The sequence below is a fragment of the Solanum lycopersicum genome, chromosome 2, assembly GCF_036512215.1.
Source record: "Solanum lycopersicum chromosome 2, SLM_r2.1".
Classification (NCBI taxonomy): Eukaryota; Viridiplantae; Streptophyta; class Magnoliopsida; order Solanales; family Solanaceae; genus Solanum; species Solanum lycopersicum.
The window spans coordinates 23682198-23704671 of NC_090801.1; the positions used below are offsets into that span (position 1 = coordinate 23682198).

At 32.2% G+C, this 22474-nt stretch overlaps 1 long non-coding RNA gene across 1 annotated transcript; it reads right to left on the minus strand.

Moving 5' to 3' along the window:
* Positions 1-16737: 16737 nt before the first annotated feature.
* LOC112940892 (uncharacterized) lies at positions 16738-21622 on the minus strand. The gene is made up of 2 exons (XR_011214439.1): positions 21008-21622; positions 16738-17017 (listed from the first exon to the last, which is right to left on the minus strand). It is a non-coding gene; the product is annotated as an uncharacterized lncRNA (long non-coding RNA).
* Between the last annotated feature and the right edge of the window lie 852 nt (positions 21623-22474).

Below are 22474 nucleotides of genomic sequence, written 5' to 3' on the forward strand. Positions count from 1 at the left end.
TATTGGAGCAGTTGTTCTTTGGTGGACGTAGGATCATTTTGATCCAAAACACGTTAAATATTGTTGTTCTTTCTTGTCCTTTAATTTCATGTTTCCGCTAACAGCTTGCGTACTTGAATCTTCTCATGCAATTTTGATGAATAAAGATCAAGTCAGTGCTTTGTCTACTGCTTAAAAAAATGAAAAGCATATGCAAAAAAATAGAATTCTCTGAGAAAAGTCATCAAATTCGGACACCAACTTCAAAAATCAATTCTTGTCAATTCAGAAAGAGTTTGACATTTGTTTTTGAATAGGTCATAGTACTACGAGTCTTGTTTCTTCACAGCCAAGACGTTCGTCATTTGTATGCCCCTACTCTATGTCACGACCCAAAACGAGCCGCGAGTGGCACCCACACTTATCCTACTATGTGAGCGAACCAACCAATCTAAACCCCAACCTTTCAAACATAATAAACAGAAAATAATGCGGAAGACTTAAAACTCATTAACAAAATCAATAACTAACTTCTAAAACTCAAAACTTATCATTATCCCAAAATCTGGAAGTCATCACCACAAGAACATCTATCCTCAAATTACTAAGTCTAAGAGTATCTAAGAAGCTAAAATAACTAAATAGCTAGTCCATGCCAGAACTTCAAGGCATCAAGACATGAAGAAGAAGATCCAGTCCAAGCTAGAAACATTAGCTTACCCTGAAATCTGACGTGATGAAGACTGGCTAGAGTTGCGGTTGAGTTGAAGACGACGGTACGTTTGCTGCACTCCATAATTAACAAAAAGAAAACATACAAGTAGGGGTCAGTACAAAACACGAGTACTGAGTAGATATCATCGGCCAACTCAAAATAGAAAGCAATATATATCAGATAATATCATCAAATCAACCACAATACTCAACAGGTAGCAACAACAAGTACAAGAATCATTGATAATACCGCCAAGTTCACCCATGAGGTCTCAAGCCTCCACACCATACTCATTTGGGAAACAGGTTTATTAAATTGAGTAAATTAACATCATTCAAGATTCATTCTTTGTACTATTCTGGTGTCGGAACGTGACACTCCGATCCCCTAATACTACGTGTCGGTTCGTGACACCCGATATCTTAATACTACGTGTCAGTTCGTGACACCCGATCCCCTAATACTACGTGTCGGTTCGTGACACCCGATCCCCTAACCTCATTCTTTTAGTTCATCAAGCCTTCTTTTATACCAAGGCATCATCATTAACAGAGAGGGTTTTAGGTTTAAGCTTCACAACCTTATCTTTCCAACCCATTACAATTACATAATCACATCATGCAAGCATACAATTAAGCATATAGAAGGCTTTACAATACTACCCGATACATATCATTCACTATTAGGAGTTTACTATGAAATAGCATAAAAACCATAACCTACCTCCACCGAAGAATTCGCGATCAAGCAAGCTATCCCCCAAAACCTTTGCTTTCCTCTTCGTTTCTCTCTTCTCTCTATCGTTCTCCCTCTCTTTCTCTTTTTCTGATTTTTCCTTATTCAAACTCTTTTTCTTTTACCCTAATTACCATATAATTAAGTATAAAGGATGACAAAAGTAACCTACTTATTAATTCAAGGTTATCTCCTTTAACCCCCAAGTAATTGAATTATTAACATTCAACCACTAACTTTATAATTATAAGCAGGAATAGTCCAAAACGCCCCTTAAAACATTTAACAGAAATCCGACCCAGTCAGGGTTACGCAGCCTGTGACGGCCCGTCGTGCCTGCGACGGTCCGTCCTGCTGCTTCCATCACAAAGTTTAGAGAGTCAATTTTATTTAAGACTCTGTGACGGTCCGTCGTACCTACGATGGTCCGTCCTGCCATGTCGTCGCGAAGTTCAGAGAGTTGTTCTCAGTACCCAAATTTCCAGAATCTAAGTGTTTTGGAACGAGACCCCCTCGACGGTCCGTCGTGCCCATGACGGTCCGTCGTGGGATCCGTCGACTCAGACAGTTATTACCAGAAAATAAACTCTACTGCTCAAAAACGACTAAACAGGTCGTTACACTCTAAGAAAGGATGTTTTGGCAAGATTGTCATAAACTGTGAGAAGAACTTCCAGATTTGGGGACTAGCTCCAAAAATTGATTCTCGTTAATAAGACAGGTTTTTGAAGTTGATTTGGATATGTTGTAGAACTAAAAGTCTAGTTTCTCCGTAATCATGTCACTCATCATCTGAATGCTCCAACACCAAGAAAAGGACGTTTTGGTGAGATTGCTCATAGCTGCGAGAAGAACTGCCAGATTTTGGATACCAACTTCAAAAATCGATTCCCGTCAATCCTAAAAGTGTTTAATATTGAATTTTGGAAGCCGCTCGTCATTTGGACACTCCTACACTAAGAGAATGACAGTTTGGTGGGACTGCGCAAAATATAGAAAGAACACACCAAATTTGGAGTTCTACTTCAAAAATATTTTACTATAAATTCAAAAAGATTATTCTGATGATTCTTTGATGAATCCTTTGTTAATGAAAGAGGTTTATGCATAGGTTCCTATGAACAATTCTCATTCTTTGTACAAGAAATTTTTTGATAAAATAGGAAGAAACAATTTAAATAAAATTCTTGCTCATCTATATGGAAGATCCTAACACTCAAAAGGAGAGCAATATTGCTTAAGATTTAACGAATGATTTAGAAAATCAAGAAAATTAAATAAAGTTTGGTGTGATTGTTGAATTACCACCAGTTTCCAGGTCGATGGTTTGCAAAAGATGTGCAAATCAAGCTATCTTTTTTTTAAGTCCAACGTCAGGGACCTGTGTGGCACTTGTGAGTATCAGTGTCCAAATTTGCATTCAAGTCTATGGTAAAAGTTTATTCAACCTTAGTATTCATAAAACTTTGCCACATAGGTTTGCTTATCTCTCCCTGAGAGTCCTCCATATCATCCATCGGTTGGATTGAAATAACAAAAGTCCTTACGAAGACACTGAAATTGAGTTGCACATGACCTTAGCATACAACTTGTTTCATCACAAGAAATGGAGTCAAGCAAATATCTTAAGAGTAATATTAGCGGATTCATAATACTTCAAGTCCTTCCAACCACTACATCAAAAATGAGCTTTAGCAAATTTGATTAGCAACTGGCGCTAAATATGTATTTTAGCGAAAAGTAACACTCTTTATATGTGTCGCTAAAGGGTTTGGCGACATTGAATCTAATGACACTTAATTAATCATGGTAAAGACTTTAGCACTCTTTATTTATGTGTCTATTGTTGACACCCAATATTGGACCTCCATAATAGAAATTAATCATTGGGCTTCCAAAATTCCAAACCATAATTGACTTTATAAAATTCAAAATATTTTTCAAGTCATTTTAAGTAACTTTAATTATTATAAATTTTAAAATAATAAATATGATATTTTATATAGTTGTGTGCCTAATTAGTATATTATATGAATGTTCAAAAATTGCCTAAAAAATATTTTAGTTTTATTTAAATATTTGATTAATTAGTCTAATTAATTAATAGCTTATATTTTGAGTTCATTAGTTTACAATTAAGTTAATTGTTTATTTCGTTAAGAGTAAGAAGCTCGTTAATTAATTAATATTAATTTGTCTTATTTAGATTTAACCAAATTTGTTAATTTAACTCAATTCGTCTATTTCTTAAACTCCAAGATCTAACCTCTCTTACCTCCCTTCAACTCTTCATGAGAAACCAAATTTGGGTCTTATTTGTAAATTTTTCAGCAGCCCACGACTCCAATTCCCAGAAGCCCATTTACTTCATCATCCCAATTCTTTCATCCCATCTGACCCATTAAAGAAGTCCAGCACCATTTCTTTTCGAGCAAATTACAGAAATCACATATTTTTAAGGTAAAATTACAATCTCTCCCTTAAAAGTTTATAATTATAGATATTCCTCAAATGGATACAATAATATTAGGATTGATTCATTAAAAAGAAGGTGGGATATATTTTTGGCTAAAAACATTCTTCAACTATACCCCAAACTTAAACTACATCCTTAAAGTATCATTTTTAGCAGAAAACATCATTCAAATATTCTCAAATTTAAATTATATCCTTAAAGTATATTTTTTAGCAGAAACATATCCTTTAAGTATTTGTAAGTGAACAACTTTCATCCTTTTGTTAGATATTGTCTAAAAAAACTAAGGAATCTTATGAAACAACAAAACTTATTATGCTTAATTTCATTACTTTCTATCAAAAGTTCTTGAAAAATTATAAAAAATCTTAGACATTGTTGCTTATGAAAACAAAAAATTATTGAAAGGTGTGAGCCTACATGATTTGCCTTTTTTGTAACGGAAAGAAGTTGGAGATTGATTATTTTAAGTTTTTGACCAAACTCATCCTTAAACTATATCTCAAATTCAAACTACATCCTTAAAGTATCATTCTTATTGTAAAACATTCTTCAAGTATTTAAAAGTAAGCAATTTTCACCCTTCTGCTTGAATTTATCATAAAACTAATTGATATGTCCCACAAAAAATAAGTCTTCCCTTCCTAATCATTATTCTTAGATATGCCAAGAATATTAGTGAACTTTTTCGTAATTGAATTAAGAATTGTGCAAAATCTTGTAATTTGACCTTTTACTATTCATTTTTCATATAATTTTAATTTAAAATATTACTAGTTTAAATATGTTTCGTCTCAATTGAATATGCTAAAAGCGACATTTGTTGGAGACTTCCCCTTCTAATAATGTAGAATGAAACTCAAATATGAGACATAATAAATATTTTGGTCATTTCGATATTAGATTGACCCAATATTCTATTAATTTAATTGCTTAAGAAAAAGTAAATATAATTAATCTCCAACTTCTTTCGGTTACGAAAAAGGTAACTCATGTACACTCACACCTTCCAATCATTTTTAGTTTCCATAAGCAATAGTGTCTAAGATTTTTTATATTTTTCAAGAACTTTTTGTAGAAAATAATAAAATTATGCATAACAATTTTTGTTGATAGTTACGTTAACTGCTCATGTTTTCGTAAGATCCCTTAGTTTTTTGATAATATCTAACAAAGGGATGAAAGTTGTTCACTTACAAATACTTAAAGGATGTTAATAGCAAAAAAGATAGTTTAAGGATGTAGTTTGAGTTTGGGGTATAGTTAAAGGATGTTTTCTAGTAAAAATGATACTTTAAAGATGTAGTTTAAGTTTGGGATATAGTTGAAGGATGTTTTTATCCAAAAACTCTACATTAATGGACTAAATATCAAAGTGTTGATACATTAAAAATAGGGTCGGATACATGCGTTGATACATAAAAAAAAAGGATCGGATACACTAATAAAGAGTTCGGGTACATTAATGGTAAAAAATCAAAGCGATGATAAAAAGAGAGTCGAATTCACGCACTGATATACTAAAAAGAGGGTTGGATACATTAATGGATGGTCTGATACATTAATGACATTTTTAACTTAAAGAGAAAAAATGAGAAATTTTGAAGATTTGTAAATCTTAAACAGGATAATGGTAATAAGTAAACTAAAATGTGAAATTTCTGTAATTGTTTCTTTTCATTCAACCAATTCAAACCCAGCCCATGAAAACAAAAAAGAAACCCAGCAGCAGTACGCTGCAATGTACAACAATACATGTACACCACCCCCACCCCTATGCGTCCTTCTTCTTCACGCGCAAGAAAAAAGAGTAGAAACGAAACGCAGACGCGAATCCAGTATGATCCAGTCCAGCGAGAACGCAAACCCAAGCCCAAGTTGCGTGACCCTCTTCTCTCCCTTGTTCTCTCATGCGGATCTAGGTGTCGAATTCTCCCATCTCTTTCATCCTTGCTCCAAAATCAGACGGATATCATTCTCATTCTATTGGGAATTATACTATTGCCAGTCGATTGCAACCTTATCCTAAAGGATTTTGAATTTCAAATTGAAGAAATCACTTCCATTTTCCCCCTAAAATCAGCCCTAGTCTCACTCTATATGAGCTCTTTTCTTTTTGAGTTTTGGAGGTTGGAGAAAATTGTTAGAAGAAAATAGTGAGAAATACAAAAAGAAAACGAAAATTCATCAAAGCATAGGCCAGAAAAATCAAAGATGAAATTAGAATGATAGTGCTTATATCACTGAGTTTTTCTAATCTTCTTTTTAAACTTTGAATTTCCAACAGGATTTTTGGATAGGGATGGCACTGGGGTGGTGTAGGGAGCGGTGCAGGTTGAGTTTAATCCGCAAAATTTTTAATCCATCCCGTCCCATATAGCAACACATCTCTTTCAGCACATCCCGCATAATTTTTGTAATATTTCTTTTTCTAGTTATGTCTGATATTAAAAAAAATCATAAAAATAAATTTATTTTTCATTAAGTTGTATTAATTTAATAGGACAATTCAAAATTTTATTTTTTAGAGGTCAATTGAAAAACATGTAAAAAATTATATTATTTTTTATTGAACAATTTTCATTTATTATCTTGAATATTTTAGTAGCTTTAATGAAATTATCTCACGAAATAATTTTCTATCACTCAATAACATGTAAAAAGTTAAAATTAAGTTTGAACCCACATAAAATCACATATATCCGTAACCCACCCCACCCCACGTTAATTTTTAGAAAATACGCTTCATCCTGCCCCACATAACCTTAAACCTGTCACGCCCCACATAGCCTTAAACCCACCACGCCCCGCATCCGCCCCGCCCCATTGTCATCCCTCTCTTTGGGAGTTAGTGAAGTCAGTCTCGCTCAGCTCGTCTGTCCCAGTTATTGCCTCGGAAAAGGTATACATCCTCGCTCTTATTACCGTAGTCTTAATTCGAGTCTTTATTTGTTTGTTTAGCTAGTTATATTATTTTGATAGTTCACTAAGGATAGGGATTTCTTTGTGATCGAAACTTTGGTAGTTTGCTTGTTAAATATGTAAATATGATTCAAGTATGTATGTGTGGATAACGAGTGTATTTCGAAACTGTTTTCTAGCCTGAAATTGTTACTGTTCTTGTTCCTTTTCGGGTTTTATTAGCTGCATTTTTTTTAGTTTTCAAACTATGTGCTAGTTGTCTTAATCTATTTAGTCAAATGTTTTGATCATGAATTTTTAGATCCATTGCTATCCAGTTGGGGTCTGTCTTGTTCCGTCTAGTCTTTTAACTTTGATTTTAAGTATTGAGTGTTTTGATAGATATATAGCTGGCAGACATTAGATTGGTTATAATTTCTATTTTGTCCAAGCTGAAATCTCTCCATCATTCTCATTTGTCCCTTTTTGTATGTGTTTGCTAAGCTGGATTGTTTTCTCTTTGCTTCTCCTTTGATTACATATGTTAATCGAGTTTTATTTTATTTTTTTTTAAAAAAAAAGATCGTGGGTTACAGTTTGGACTCCAAATTCTTCTTGTGTTCAACTATATACTTGTTAAATCCATCCCATTTTTTTTGGTCAATTTTAGCTATTCAATTGTTACAAGCAATTGTTAAAAAGAAATAGTAATTGGAGTTAAAAATAATTGATTTGGAAGTTGACAAATTGGTAAGATTTGCATTTATTTTTTACTTTGCTATATTTACCTATGTCATTAGTGACATAAGCATGGTTTGTAGAACACACCAAAACTTGAGAGAAAAAACACTTTGAGAGCAAAGTGAGGTATTCCATAGACTATACAAGAAAAATAGTCTGTGAAGAAAAATAGAGTGTGAGCGATATTTTAGTAAGGTGGAAACCAAAAGAGTGTTGTTCTTTTTGAGTGTGTAGTAGTCACTCTGAGTATTGTATTCGTGACTATACTTTGTAAAATTCCTTACTATAGTGATATCAGTTGCTCCTCTTGGCCCGTGGTTTTTTCCCTTATTGAGAAGAGTTTCCACGTAAAATTCTTGGTGTCGCTATTTTCCTATTTATTTCCATTACTTTTACCATATATATTTTTGTGTTTATCCGCATTTTCCTAACAATACTCTCTTTAAAAGTAGCTAGAGTCAATGTGATCATTTAGATTTCTAAAGCTATCTGATGGTGATCTTGTTCTTTTCTTGAAATGCGTCTATGTGGCTGTTTATGATCAGTTTTGGTAGAGGCTTGGAAAGATTGTTTAAATCCTAAAGTGTGTGATGTTTGCTCCCTTGAATCTTTTGGTACGTGGATTGCAACGGTGTTTATTTCTTTTACTTTAGCTAAGCTACTACTGAACCTTGTTTATGGGTGTTTTAGTTTGAATGAACAATTGTTTCAAATACTCATAGTTGTTCATTGCTTGATTTCATTAAGGCAATACATGTATTTTATATGGTAAGTGTATTTGGTTACAGACTCATAGTAGTAAATCATCAAGAATGAGTGTGTGATTACTTTGATATTTTTTTCGAGTAAATACTAATGTTTAATACTTATGTCCTTTTCTTACATGTGAAATCTGTTCGAGTTCTCGATGAACTCAAATCATTTCCTCGCATTTTGGGAGAACCATAAAGGCTCCAACTCGTCCTTTATTGAGTCAACCGGGTCAAGTGGAATCGAAAAATAGGTTCTCAGAAGATGAAATACAAGTGTTCGGAGCGAGTTAAAGGGTTGGATAAGCTCAATATACAGCGATATACATAAGTTGTATACGTTTTATATTGCAATGAAAATGGGCTAAAAGATCCTTAAAATTTCGAGAAATTTTGAATAATGTCAATATTTTAATATTTAATAGGACCAAATATCATTACTTTCAATATTTAGTAAAAATGTCAAAACTTTAGTTAATTATGTATCTTATTTAAGTTTTTATTGTTTTATTTTAATCGAAAGAATACAAATGTTAAACAACAAAAAGGAGAAATTTAGGGGAGATAAATTTTAAAAAAAAGGAACAATTACTTAAAAGTCTCATTAGTTACAAAAATTCAAAACTAAATAGTCATCGTTGATCCCATAGTTAATGCATTCTCTCTTTATCTATTTACAAGATTCAATTGAAAATACATAATTTACAATCAATTTATTTTGATCAATAATTTGTTATTTATAAAGATTTGAATGAAACAAGAGAAAAATAATAATTGACAAACAACATTGTAGAAGGATTTTTCTACTAGGATTTCGATCAAGTTGGTTAAATTTTCTTTTTTTGATGACAAGAGAAACCGCAGTCGCTACCTTTTTTAGGTTCACACGGGATAAAATTCCCTCTCCTATGCAATAGCTCAAAAACCACATATGAGATGTAACTCGCACTAGGAAAGCTTTTTTCTACTAATTGATTATGATTTTGATATGAAATTTATAAATACTTGTAAATCGTATTTGTTTTCATTGTAAATTGAATGTACCAAGGAGAACATATGAATAATTAGTTTTAGTGGATCTGTTAAAAAAAATTTGGAAGTTGAATACGAAGATAAAAAATATATCTTTGGAAGACATGATTTTTTCATTGATTGTTTATTTTCAGTGTTTTGAATAACATTATATCCCGGTAGCAGTTTACGATAATAGTACTGTCATTTCGTTTTTAGTGTTTTGAATTTTTTTTTTGTTTTCTATTTATTTAACTACATTGTATCTCTTATCGAAAAGGATATGATCAATGTAATGTATTATGTAAGTGTTTGAGTTGAATACAATTTCAATATTTGTTTAGCACACATATATGTAGGCAAACTTCATTGAAATATAAAAAAAAACAGTTCTGTTCAAAACATGGTGCAAGAAATATTATAAATACATACATTTTAGACTTGGATACAAAATACTGTTAATATCTCTAATTTTGTATTTGTTAAAGACTTGACATTTTAACTTGGATATAAAAAATTGTTAACGTCTCTAATTCTGTATTTGTTAATGATTTGGATAGGTTTTTTTAAGTTTGAATACAAAGAAAATATGGGGAGTATTAGTTGAATAAAAAAAATAATACTGAATGAACACAATAAATACATTTAGTATGTATCTCGACTTTTACTTAGAAAATAATCAAATAGCATTACTCTCAAAATACAAAAATAAAATAAAATTGAAAATACAAAATACAAATTCTAAATTAACAAAAATATTCTCAAAATACAAATGTGCACAGTGTCCGTAGACATTTGAAAATCTATTTAATATCAAAATGCATACTAAATGATTTTGAATACACACATAAAAAAATATCAAATTGCATACTAACCTAAAATTATTGAAAAATATGATTTCTTTAACAACTTCAATTCAACATTCAAAATACTAAACATGCAAAAACAATTAAATACATCTTCATCAACAATTTGGTGTTCATCGTTCTTTTCAAGTTTCCCACAAGTAGAAGAAAATTCTCCATTTCCATTCTGAATTTGAGGAATGCTTTGCACGCCGATTGGTTCCTGCAATTGTTGGGATCGTCTCTCTTTCCTCATTTTAGCAGTGGTTCCTACGTTATCTGATATTTCTTGAGTAATACATAAATTAAATGATGAAAATCGCTAGAAATTTGATGATTAAGTTGGATATCTCTAGTAAGTCTTTTTAGATTCAGTCATTGGAGATTATTGTAGAGGTTATCAAACCTTAACCAACATTTGAACTACAAACAATTATTCTGATAGATTTTTTTTAAAAAGTCAGAAAAAAAGTAGGATAAAGATGCATACTTAATCAAAAGGATGGTTATGAATTCAAATTCTGAAAGAAAAAAAAATTCCGAAAGAGAAATAGAAAAATATTAGAGAGAGAAATAAATTCTGAATGTTGGAGTAGAATCCTAATAGGTAACTATTAGAGAGATAAAATAATTTTTTTAATTAACATAGGTGAGTAATTGGAAACGTGTAATCAAAGGAAAGGGAGATAAATAGAATAAATTAGGATAAATTGGTTAAAGGTAACTGATTTAGTGGACACTGTTGTATCTGCTTAGAAAAATTCTAAATTATCTAGGGTGATAGCTTAGTGGGCATTGTTGTATCTTCTTAGGATCTTCAAGTAATAGATAGATTACTTGGTCGTGATTTTATTTTATTGAGTATGGAAGTTTTCACGTAAACTGTTTGTGTTGTGTTATTATTGTTATTTACTTTGCAATAGTTGTCGGGTTAAGTAAAGAGACTTGGTCTGTTGACTGGTAATGGACGCACGCATCCGATCAATGTTAATTGGATTAAATGATTAATTTGGTATTTACATATAATAAGTTATTTTATTAAATACAAGTCCATGTTTCAGTTTACCTTGAATCTCTCACCCATGACATGCGTCACGATGACTAAGCATACAAGACCAACAAGATGATGTCACGTGTCCAAATGAGGTGAAGCTCGTAGTCAAATTTAAAATCAACACAATCTATCAAGTGTTAAATATAATATCCTTTAGCCAATTATAAACAACCTTGTCCTCAATCTACAATTATAAATAAGGGATAGACATGAATTTTCATGAGAATTCTAACAGAACTCTTCAATAAGTATTTTGCAAGAATGGGAGAATGTTACAACATCAACTACATAGTTATTCCAAAGAGTGACCAATAGAGTTTTTTTTGCAGATCGACTTGAAACGACAAAGTGTTTCCCAATGTTTCTGGAAATCAAACACATCTCAAGGAGGTCTAGATCATCCTATATTCGAGAAATATATTACTGAAGGCCCTTGAATCACAAAGAAGTTTAGGAGAAAAGAATTAAGAGAACAACAAAATTGTACTCACAGATTCATTAATTAAAATCACATTTTTCTTTTATTTTTTTTGCTTGTATTTAGTTTTCACTTTCAACGCTACAAAATTTTGTTGCGAACAAGTGCAGTTTGAGAAGACAATATCAAAACTTTTGGATGTTATAAGAAAAGTTAGAAATGAGCTTCAACTAGATTAAAATTTTAACAAATAAACCAAAAAAAATCACATTTCATTAAATAGTCTTAGATACATTTGTAATTATAAGAAATTACTTATTTATAATATTAATGGACCATATAATATTATTGAAATTGGTAATTTTCATCACTAGGTCAAGTCGGAATGAGACAAAAATTTACTGTTAGAGATTTATAAATTTATGGAGCATTGATTCAGAGAGGTTAATGTAATTTGATGGAAAATTTTGAAAAAGTTAAGAATTGAAATATATACGGGTTGAGACGTAATTTTAGAAGAAAAGACAATCGCTTTTTAAAAAATGAGGTAGTGAAAAAGTTGGAGAAAGGAATTAGGTGTAATTAATTGTGACTTGACTAGGGGTGTGCATTATTTGGATCAAATCGAAAAACAAAATCAAATCGAACCAAATTCTAATTTGAATTGGGTTTTTGGATTTTTGGTTTGGTATTGAATTAATAATTTACTTTGTTTGATTTTTTAGTTTAATTTTGGATTTAGAAAAATGATAAATATACGTATAATATAAAATATATTAAATATACTTTTTAATATAAATCACAAGTAAAACATAAAATACAGTACTTCAAAGTATATCAAAGTGTGTGTGTGTGTGTATGTATATATATATTCTCTTAAGTATACTTTTTAATATAAATCACAAGTAAAAATGTAAATTACAGTACTTCAAACTATATCAAAGTGTGTAATCATTCAACCCGCTCATATTTGATATGGGTAAAAATAGATTGGATAAAATACTAGTTTACCCATATTTCATGAAGAAATAGTTCTTTAATTAAGAATTCAATATGAAGAATATATTTTAGTTTTTTTTAGATGAATTTTTTTGAAAATACTTCATTTAGTTTTATTTTATTATAAATGAAAAAAAAACTTTAAAAAAATTTCGGGATTTGGGGTGGGGGGCTGATAGGGGGCTGGGGAGGGGGATATTCTAGGGTAATGTGGAAAATAAATATTTGAAGTTCAAAATATTAAACTTAATATTTTTGAAGGGTGGGGGTTGGTTGGGGGTAGGGGCTGGTAGGGGCTAGGGTTTTTTAAAAACAAACTTAATTTTTTTGGGGTAGGGGTGGGGGTTAGTAGGGGGCTGCGGGTGGGGGCTGATGGGGGGGGGGGGGGGGGGCGATCGTAGAGATGAATTGTAGTTGAAAACATTTTTCTAAAAACAAACTTAGTTTTTTTTTTTGTTTTTTTTTTTGGGGGGAGGGGGGGGGGGGGGGGGAGGGGGGAGATGGGGGTGAGGGGGCTGGTATGGAGATGGATTGAGGGAAGGGGTGAAAAATAAAATGTTGAAGTTCAAAATATTTATTTAAAAATAAATTTTAAATTTTTTGTTTCGGGCGAGGTGAGCGTGGGTGGTCGATAGTTGAAATATTAATAGAGACCCATATATGAAAGTTTTGAAAATTTGCTTTTAAAACTTGGCAACAGAATGTTTTTTGAAAATTTGGAATACCATATATGACCCGTAGTTTACCCATAATATACCCATATTTTATTGGATAAAATATGGGTATAAGCTCAAATATTACCCATATTTAAAGTCACTCTTCTAACACATATTTAATGGGCTATTTGGCCGGGTTAGTGAAAAGTCGGCTTAAATTGTCAACAATCACATTATTTAGAGAGAGAGAGAGAGAGATACATAATTTTTGTTTAAATTGCAAATATAACTTTGTTATGTTTCTAATTATTGACAAAATCGATTAACCAAATCGAAAAAAATCTAACCAAAAAGAAAAAAATAAAGCAAACCAAATTTATTTGGTTCGGATTGGGTTACACTTCTTCAAAACTTAATCAAAAACTCAAATCAAATAGTATAAAATCAAATTGAAAAATGGAATGTGCACCCCTAGACTTGACTATCGTTTTATTTCATTTCAAATTAGATCAACACTTTGCTGTTACTATCATTTCATTGTTGTCTCTAGAAGACTGAATTGTCAAATCAAGAGTATCATCATTATAAATTAACGAGCTTTTATTGGTGTGCATCAATCAAATTAAAAGAGCATGATGCTTGTGTGTTTGAGCTAGATGTGACTATTTTCCGAGCCACAACTCTCGTTATACATATAACATATATATATATATATATATATATATATATATATATATATATATTACCCACTCTATTTAAAAAAAATGATCAAGTTTGACTTGAAACGGAGTTTAAGAAAAAAAAGAGGCTATTTAATCGTGTGGTTCTAAATTAAAATTATGTTAAATGTACAAAAATGTCCTTTGAACTTGTGATTTTAAATATGTCACGTGGAAAGTTAAAGTTAAAGTATTTCCAAAAAAGAGAAAGCGTCATTCTTTTTAAAGCAGACTAAAAAATAAATAAAATCATTTTTTTAAAATGGAAAGAGCATCACATATACATTTTGTGACATTATATATGTTTACCTTTGTTGCTAAACCAGGTGGCCTTCATATCCATGCTTTCTCCATTTACATATATAATTATTTTGGTATAGATACAATTATGCAACTTTCTTCACTGGTTCTCTTTTTATTCTTCCTTTGCTATGTGTTTTTTTTTTCATTTTTTTCTATCAAACCCAAATTTGAATCTATGTTCGCTTGTGCATTAATAGTCCTATAAGCAAAATTTGAAACTAATAATTATGAACATACAAAAAAATTAAACTATATATTATGTATGAATGCTAATGTAGATGACTACAAATTACAGTCTACAAAATCTCAAATATGAAAATAATATAAAATAATGTGTAAAATACTAAAAATATATGGGCTTGATTTTCGATTCGATTTTTTATTCGATTTTGTACACCCCTAAATGCATATAGCATTCAAGAAACATAAATGTGTTGTTTCATACAGAGTTCTATTTTTATTATAATACCAATTACTAGGGGTGTTCACAAGTTGCTTTGAATCGATTATTGGTCAAAATCAAAATCAAGCCACTTTAATTGGTTTTAAAATTATCAAAATCAAACCAAATCAAATATAATGTTCATTGGTTTGATTTGGTTCGGTTATTGGTTTTACATAAAAATAAAACAAACAATTCATTCAAAACGTGAAAAAGGTGACAACAATCCATTTCAACAAAAAAATAGTTAGAATAAATGTCATTAAAGAACTTTCGATCATTGAATTTACTAAATAAATCTTCAAATTCACTATTTATCCATTAGAAGGAGAGACTGACATTTTCAGTCCTACATAGAATTTTGATATACACTCATATACATGAAACCAATAAGAAAAATCTTCAATGTTTCATAAATAAACTTTGTTGAAATATAAAATCTTTAAAATTGTTTACGAATATAAATATTATGTATGATAATAATAAAATTTATGAATATAAGTTGTTTGGTTTGGTTCGATTATTTCTACGATTTTTTCCGAAAAAAAATCATAATCAAACCAAATACTATCGGTTCTCAACAATCTAAACCAAAATTCGAATTAAATATATTTGGTTTATTACAGTTTGAATCAATTTTAATCTTAACCATGAACAACCATACCAGTAACTTTTATTGATTAGTACATCTTCTAGGGAGATAAATTGCATAGTATTATAGTTACATCTTGCCTCATGCCTTGTCATTGTTTTACGAAAAATATAAAAAAAGGAAAGAAAAGATGAGACTACGTTCGAAAAAATCAATTAATCTTATGCTTTAAGAGAAATCAATTTTCCAAATTAACGAAGTCAATTTTTTTTAATAAAAACGGAAAAGGACCTAAAACACCCTCGAAGTATTGAAAATGGTACACAATTACCCCCATCCACGCCCCCAAATACCCTTCACATCCACTTTTGGGTCCAAATTTACCCCTTCATTAACGGACCAAAATTAAAAATAATTAAATAATAATTTTTAATTATGTGGCACTCAACCATTGGTTATAATTTAATTATTTAAAATAATTTTAAATCCACCCATTACCCACCCATTTTAACTAAACCCGCCCCACTTGACCCAATTTAAAAAATAACACATCTAATTAAAATATCCTAAAACCTTATTCCTCCCATTTTCACAATTTCCATGACTCTATTGTCTTCTTCTTCTTCTTCATGAAGAAAATGTCAACTTCTTCTTCGATTTCTTCCCCCGAAGAACTTCAATCTCGTACATAATACATCAAAGGGTGACAGTAGTGATGGTAAATTAGCTAGGACAAGACCTCTCAACTATGATGAAATTATGCTTAGAAGGAAAAGTAAAGCAGAGGAAAGGGACATTAAGAACAATTTCATAGGAGTTGACGATATATCACATAAAGAAGATAGGCCTAAGAAAACCACTAATTGTTTGGAACCTGAGCGACATCGCTATGAATCATTACCTAGTGTTTCTAGGCATAATTCAGAGAATTCTAGGAAGTTAGGGCCGAATCCAACGGAGGCTAATATGATGGCTGGTAAATATGCTAGGGATAAACACAGGGAAAGTAGAGAATCTGAAATCAAATTGAAGACGTCATTGAATTAAGATGTAAGCAATAAGAGACTAGCGGGTAGCAACACTGATAAAGATTGTCCTGTCATGAGAAGAAAAGATCAAGATCTTATTGATGATTCTGGAAATGAAACTGATAGAAGACATTTAAGAGATTTGATCCGGAAGGAGAAATCGGCAGACAAGATTGATGGTAGACACAGAGAGAGAAGAAAAGACAAAATTCCTGATAAGGATGAGAGACAGTCATACAGGAAGAGGAAAGTGTCACGACCCAAACCGGGTTGCGACTGACACCCACACTTACCCTCCTATGTGAGCGAACCAACCAATCTAACCTTAACATTTCAATATAATATCGACCGAAAGTAATGCGGAAGACTTAAACTCATTAAATAAAGACCAATTCATTAACTTCTAAAATTCAACATCTATTATTCCCCAAAATCTGGAAGTCATCACCACAAGAACATCTACGATCAAATGACTAAACTAAGAGTATTCTAAAAGCTAAAAATACATAAGAAGCTAGTCCATGCCGGAAGTTCAAGGCATCAAGACTTGAAGAAGAAGATTCAGTCCAAGCTAGAAGCATTAGCTCACCCTGAATTACCGATGTAGTAAGACTGGCTTGAATTACTGTTGAGTTGAAGACGATGGCACGTTTGCTGCACTCCATAAATAAACAAGAAGAGAACATAAAAGTAGGGGTCAGTACAAAACACGGGTACTGAGTAGATATCATCGGCCAACTCAAAATAGAAATCAATATATATACCAAGTAATATCATAAAATCAACTATGATACTCGACATGTAGCAACAACAAATACTATATCATTAACAATTACCGTCAAGTTCACACATGAGGACTCAAGCCTCGATATCATACTCATTTGGGAATCATGTTCATTAGATTGAGTATATTAACATCTTCCAAGATTCATATCTTTATTTCTCTTGTGTCGGTACGTGACACTCCGCTCCCTCAATATTCATTAATCCTCTTGTGTCGGTACGTGACACTCCGATCCCCTAAATCTATGTGTCGGTTCGTGACACCCGATTCCCTAAATCTATGTGTCGGTTCGTGACACCCGATCCCCTAAATCTATGTGTCGGTTCGTGACACCCGATCCCCTAAATTTACGTGTCGGTTCGTGACACCCGATCCCCTAATACTACGTGTCGGTTCGTGACACCCGATCCCCTAATATTACGTGTCGATTCGTGACACCCGATCCCCTAATTCTACGTGTCGATTCGTGACACCCGATCCCCTAATTCTACGTGTCGGTTCGTGACACCCGATCCCCTAATTCTACGTGTCGGTTCGTGACACCCGATCCCCTAATTCTACGTGTCGATTCGTGACACCCGATCCCCTAATCTCCTTCCATCAATTCATCAAGCTTTCTTTCTTACCAAGGCATCATCAATCTCATTACTTTAGTTCATCAAGCCTCCTCCCTTACCAAGGCATCATCATTAAAAAGAGATTAGGTTTCTATCAAGATTTGGAATTCAATAACTTCATCATGCTTAATATAATCACAATTATATAATCACGTTCATGCATGCATACAATTAAGCACATAGCAGGGTTTACAATACTACCAATACATATCATTCTCTATTAAGAGTTTACTATGAAAGCATGAAAACCATAACCTACCTCCACCGAAGATTAGTGATCAAGCAAGCAAATTTTTCTCCAAGCTTTGTTTCTCTTCGTTTCTCCTCTTTCTCGTTCGACTCTCTCTCTCTTTCTCTTGTTCTTTCTATTTTCTTTATTCAAAACCCTCTTCCTTTTACCCTAATTAACATATAATTAAGAATAAAAGATAGCAATAATGCCCCACTAATTAACTTAAGGTTACCTCTTTTAACCCCCAAGTAATTAGACTTATTAACATTAACCCACTAACTTTATAATTAAGGCAAGAATAGTCAAAAACGTCCCTTAAAACGTATCAAGAAATCCGGCCCAGACTGGGATTTCACAGTCTGTGACGGCCCGTCGCGCCTGTGACGGTCCGTCCTGCTGCCCGTCACAGAGTTCAGAGACTCAATTTCTCTGAAGAATCTGTGACGGTCCGTCACACCTGTGACGGTCCGTCCTGCCATTCCGTTACGAAGTTCAGAGAGTCGATTTCAGTACCCAATTTTCAGTTTTTCTAAGTGTTTTGAAACGAGACCCTGCGACGGTCCGTCATGCCATGACGGTCCGTCATGGGGTCCGTCGCCTCAGCCTGTTTTTCCAGAAATAAAATCTGCTGCTCAAAACGACTAAACAGGTCGTTACAAGATATGGAAATGTCAAATGATTCTCTTCTGAATGAGGCTGAGAAAAGGCATTCAAGAAATCATGGACGGATAGATAATTATGCTGACAGAACCAAAGAAAAGTCTGAATCAGGAAGAAGGAAGCACCAAAATGATGAGGAGAGAAATGATGCTCTTCTGAATGAGGCTGACATTTTCTTCATGAGGAAGAAGAAGACAATGGAGTCATGGAAATTGTGAAAATGGAAGGAATAAGGTTTTAGAATATTTTAATTAGATGAGTTATTTTTTAAAATTGGATTAAGTGGCGCGAATTTAGTAAAAATGGGTGGGTTTAAAATTATTTTAAATAATTAAATTACAACCAATGGTTGAGTGCCACGTAATTAAAAATTATTATTTAATTACTTTTAATTTTGATCTATTAATAAAGGGGTAAATTTGGATCCAAAGGTGGATGTGAAGGGTATTTGGGAGCCAATAGATGGATGGAGGGTAATTGTGTACCTTTTTCAATACTTCGAGGATATTTTAGGCCCTCCTCCATAATAAAAAATCAAGAAAAAACTTATAATTATTTCAAAGATTTAATGAAACTAGTAAAATCAATTGAAAAAAAAGTTCAAAGTTCAATGTACATTACGAGAAGATGTCAAGCCCTCGAAATGTACAGTAACTTGTGATTTATCGGCGATTTGACTAGATTAACTTTTGCAAATAACCTTTTTCTTTTCTAAATTTTCAATTAAATAAGAGAAATTCAATTCTTTTAATTATTTATTCAATTTTATTTATTATATTATATTAAGGGGGAAAAATTGGGGGAATTCCTTAAAGGAAAATAATTCAAATGTTGTCAAGAGTAATAATGAAAATGAAGTTTGAGTATTAAATATAAATATTGATTTTAAATTTAAAACGAGAAATGATTATCTTTGAGAGATAATTAAATCAAATTGAGATTCACATATAAGATGTTAGTCAATCAACAAATAAGTAGGAACATATATAATTTAGGCCTTTTGCCCAAATTCCAATCTGATGGGCTTCTGGCCCAAACCAATCCTAAAGTCTAGGTAAGGGGCTGCAATGCTGAGCCTCGGTTCAGCCCATTTTTTATTCTGAAATTTGTCCTTTTAGTCCTCTTTTGGACTGCTGTACACATGTTTCTTTTAGCCCATTTCGTTCATGTAGTGGCTGTATACATTGGATGTATATCAATGTATACATCAGTGTATCACAATCCCTTTCCTTTCTAACAACAATTAAGGCTTGACCAGAAGAAAATCAACTCGATGATATGCAAAGCGGGGGGGGGGGGGGGGGGGGGCTCAGATGGAGTTTCACAGGCGAAACATAATAAGAGATTACCATCTATTGAAGGAAATGAAGTGACAAAAAATGCTAACATCTATCACGCATCATTGATAAAACAACACTTTAAAAACAATTCAAAGAGAAGTTGATGATAAGCAGTAAGGGAATAGAAGAAGAGGAAACAAAACTCCCAAGTATAACATACATACAAATGCTTTGAACACAATTCCAAGAATCACAATGTGGACTAAAAATTATATTTATTTATTTTTGCAGACAAATCCAATTCTTTTAACCTTTCTATGAGTAAAGGTTCCAGCATGCATGAACCACTTTGAAAGAATATTAAGGCAAGAGTTAATACATTTAAACACACAGTGACCAAGACTATTTGCACATAAGTTAAGTGAATAACAATTAAACGTAAACGGACATTATCGGTTTCAAACGAAAGCCATGAATACAACACATCAAAGCCATGAGGAACGGGGGCTTAATATTCAGCAAGCCATACAATGAGAAGTTAACACAAAAGATATCATACTTCAAATAAACACTAAACTCCAAAAAAAAAAAAAACAAATTAAGATTTGGAAAATAAAACAAGAAACTCGGACTATATATCGACCCAAGTTGTAAATATGAGCATTCCGAGTTGCAAATATGAGCATTCCGACTGAGACTCGAATAACATTAAGATAAAACTTGATTTATGCAAGTCACATTAGTCAGCAAGACCACAAAGGCATTTAAGAAAAAAAAAAGAAGACAAAACTGAGCTATTAAAATAAGGATGCTACTGCACGACTGTGTTTAGTCAAATCAATTACTCTCAAAATTCAGACGAGTCACAAATCCGAATTCATTCATATAGCTAAAACCAATAGCGAATAGAAATGATCTAACATGAAAATATAAGCAGTAAGTAAACTATATGCCCAAAGCAATAAGATTGAAATAAAGAACAAGGATGAAACCAACAAAACTCCTTATAAACAGTTTCAATACATAACACAGAGATTTGAAATAAAGATGTAAGAGAGGGGGAAGTTTCACCTTTTTCTGGGCAGCTGAACTGAGACGGGAAAGAGTTCCCCCACCAAAGTGTGACTCCAAGAAACAAGAGTGTCGGGTTCTAAAAAGAAACTGATTTGAGTATTCTGTACCTCACTTATCTAACGTCCCCGTTTTTCTTCTGTTTTTCCAACTCTCTTCGGGTTCTAAAGAAACCGATTTGAGTATTCTCTACCTCACTTAAAAATAAAGAAGAAGATGTTATTTATAGATGAAACTAAAGCGCAAAAAAGGGGGAAATCGGGTAAAGCAAAGGGGTGAATTCAAAACTCGAAATTTGAGTTCCCGATGCCAGCTCGAAAAATTGTACAACTGTCCAACGGACTGAAAATTGCAGCCATTCGATTTCTGAAGAGAGGACAAAGGAAATGGGAGATCTCGACACCTGGATTCCGTACAAATGGATAAGCAGAGAGGGAGAAGACAATGCGCTGCGCGGCTGGAATAACGCTCTGGTTCGCGTCTGGAGAAGAGGAAGAAACGTGTAAGGGTCGCGATCTGAGGGAAGAATTGGAAATCGCTTGGTTGTTTTGGAGAATGGGTCTGTACGTATTATTTTGCTGCTGGAAAATTGGATTCTCTATTTGTGTAGAAGACAAGGATTTGGGTCGGGTAGGGAATTTGAGAAGTGGGCTGGGAATTGGATATGGTTTGAAATTGATGGAATGGGCTGCAGGGATTAGTGAACAAAAGGCCCAAAGCTGGCTTCTCTAAATGATTTCACTAATAACTAAATAAAAGGAATTAATATAAATTAATTAATTAATGAGCTTCTTAATCTTAACAAAAAAATAATTATAACCTAATTAGCCTAAAAATATAAATTATTATTTAAACCACACTAGTCATCTAAATATTTTACTAAAACTAAAATCTTTAGATGAATCATAAAATATATTAATTATAATACATAATTATGTAAAATATATGTATTATCTAAAAATTATTATTTTTTAAATGACAAAATTATTCAAAATAGCGTGCAAACTTTATATTTTTTTCTTAAAATTTATAAAACTAGTTATTTTAAATTATCTGAAATCGAAGAAGCTCGAATTGATTAATTTATGTGGTGAAAGTCCAAAATTGAGCGTCAACAAACATTTCAAAATATCATGTATAACTAATATTTGCATTTTATTTGTGCATTACAAATTACATTAATAATGTAAATGATTTTTATGCTTGCATTAGCATATTAAAGACTCAAATGTCCCTTTAAAATCTTTTTAAAGGAGATACTTTTAGCTGCAAATAGAGGAGTATATGGTCGGGTTGAATTTTTCAAATATCAAACCAAATAATTTGTGTGAATATTTAAATCTATAAGCAAACCAAATCAATAAATTTTGAATTTTTCAACCACGGATTTTTTTGGGTTTTTTGAATTTTCAAGTTTTTTGGCTAAAGTATTTATACAAACATATAATTTACTTGTACTTCAAATAT